The sequence below is a fragment of the Arvicola amphibius genome, chromosome 4, assembly GCF_903992535.2.
Source record: "Arvicola amphibius chromosome 4, mArvAmp1.2, whole genome shotgun sequence".
Classification (NCBI taxonomy): Eukaryota; Metazoa; Chordata; class Mammalia; order Rodentia; family Cricetidae; genus Arvicola; species Arvicola amphibius.
Window position 1 is genome coordinate 64,517,154 of NC_052050.1, and position 2,729 is coordinate 64,519,882.

At 43.5% G+C, this 2,729-nt stretch overlaps 1 pseudogene; it reads right to left on the reverse strand.

Annotated features, from left to right (window-relative positions):
- Window positions 1-1,646: 1,646 nt before the first annotated feature.
- Window positions 1,647-1,759, reverse strand: LOC119813822 (annotated as a pseudogene).
- Between the last annotated feature and the right edge of the window lie 970 nt (window positions 1,760-2,729).

Genomic DNA, 2,729 nt, shown 5'->3' on the forward strand with positions numbered 1-2,729 from the left:
GAGGAAGAATGCCACTGGTGTTGGGAGCATGTAACTTGGCCCTATGTCTAGTTTGCTCTCTCCACATTGTGTTAAAGGCGGGATTTTTGTTCCCTGCTCCTGACTCCACACCCACAGCCTTTAGTCATGATGGTTTAGCACAGCAACAGAAAGGCAGCCAACATGGTGACGGATGCTTTCTCAAGAGGAAAAGGCAGAGGAATAGGACAGGGTACCAGTCCTCGTCTGTCCTCTGCAGAAGTGTTGAGAGCCAGCAGACATGTGTACATATATCCAACACCCACACATAAAATATTTCTTTACATACCCTTGGCTGGTCTTGGTCTCCTCATTCTCTTAACTCAGCCTGTTGAATGTACCTTCGCACACCCAATACTCAGTATTTTTGCCTTAAGGCACTTTATTCTCTTCTTTTAGATTAGTCTATATCAGGCAGCCCAGGCTTACCTTGAACTCCTGAGCTTCTTGTCTTGAGCCACAATACCACACTAGAATCATTTCTAGGAGATGACCATTTCTCCATTCCTACCACTATAGTTCCAGTGCAGTGGCTCACACCTATAAACTCAGCACTAGGGAGGCTGGTGCAAGAGGCTCAGGAGTTCAGGACTAGATTACCTGTGGAGGTCTTGCATATCATCCTTCTTCTCCAGTTTATTTGATATTGAGGGAATCAGAATCTTGACATGTGAGAACTTGTTTCAAAGACGCCCTTGGGTTGGGGCCATCAAGCCACTCTCTGGTTGGCCTCTAGTGTTCTCAGCTGGGAATGTGTAGGAGATTCATGTTCTGAGATTGAGTAGTGACAGTGTTTCCATAGATATAATTCTCAATTTGTGCAATGATAAAAATAGTAAAAGCTCATTACCCAAAATTTGGGGACTCGAGTGTAAATAACAGGATACAAATGACCTATCATTTCAGAGCTCAGGAACACGTGCTTATTATATTCTTCTTCTGCTATTCCCTTCCTTGTGCTTAAGACACTGTGCTGTCTTGCAAATTGTTAAGAATGGTGGGGTACCTAAGTGTTTTAGCATATGAACAAAACCATAGCATGTTCAAATTGATAATAATTTTTATGATTGAGTTGTTACCATAGGAATCACTGTCTGAGTAAAGCTGTGACTTGGTTCTAAGCTAGCTGAGGTTTCTCACAGCCATGTGACCTTGGTCAGGTTCTATAATGTCACAGTAACTGACCTGCCTTCATTGTTTCTTTCTTTTCCTTCTAGAAGAGATGAGAGATTTACTGCTGAACGTAGTTTGTGGGGTAGGAGGTTCAGCATACCAGAAGCAACCTATATATTCAGGACCTACCGCTTGTCCAAGGGGCAATGCCTGGGAATGCATTTGGCCACACAGCCATAAGGCATGAGACACTTAGCTGTCATGTTGTCAAATTCATCTACATTAAACTTAGTGATGCCCCACTTCTTTGAGATGTGGATTTCCAGCCAACCGGGGAACTTGAACTTGGTATTAAGAAGGAACTCAATCATATATTCCATTTCTGTGCACAGACATAACCTACTTAGTGTGAACCCTGACCACTGTGCCTGGAGGATTCCCAAAGAAAGCCTGAATACCTCTCCGGAAATTAGACTAGGGACAACAGGAGATCACAAACAAGACTCACCACAAAAAATAATCTCCAGTGTTCCTTACAACAACTCATACATGCAACAGGTTGTGCATACTCCCAAGTTATCTGCTGTTCTCAACCATACATACAAGGCTTTGATTTCATCATCTGTAAAATGGGAACAGTAAAGTTCTGACTAGTAACTTTGTGAGTTACTTTGTGAGCCAGTTACAGGGCAATAGAGGAGACAGAAGGGTGCCTGGCACACATGAGTATTTAACCATGTGGACTGTTTCTTCAGGAGTATGTGAGCTACCATGCCTGACTAAGCCACTCAGAGTATATACATGAGTTAGGTCTAAAGGAAAAGCCCCCTGCACCTGTCCTTCATTTTCTTATATGTTGTTGAAAACATGAGATAGACAGATGTTCTCATCTGAAAGCTCAGCATGATGGATGAGCTGCTCTTGGCTGATGGTTAAAGAATCATGCAACAAGATAAAGCTGACAGACACAGGACTCCAAAGGTTGGATTCATTCAACTTTTGACAAATTGCTGAGAAAAACAAGTGTCTAGATCAGTCTATGAAGTTTCCTGGTGTTTAAATGCTGGAACCTAATGGAATCGAAGTAGGCACCTTTAATGCTGTTTAACTGGCATATACGTCCTGCTCTGATTGGGTTCTAAGTTGCTGGTTTTAGACTGATCCAGGAATTTCTGCAAAGTTGGGAACACTGATTTCTGGCCTAGGAGACTCTTCTCTTGTTCCCTAGCTGCCTCTGTGACACCTGGCTATGACTTGCCAGTTATAGGCCTTTCTGGCAAGGGTGGGTTGAGAGGACCACGGGTTGTGTCTGATGTGTCTATAGACCATAGAGATGGATGTGAGGAGGATCAGCAGATAAAATGATGCAAATTCCCAGTTTCCTCCCATCCCTTGTCCTGGGCAGCAATGCTCGACTCTAGTAGAGAATTCTTCCCAATAATGGAAACTCTCCCAACCTGACACCAGCCTTCTGAAATATTGTCTTACAACTCTGTGTTTAATTGCTTCCCCCCTCTGGACACTCCAGAGCATCCCCACAGCTCATTAGAGAGAAGAACAGAGTTGTTGGGTCCTGTGATTCCCACTTGCTGAGGAAA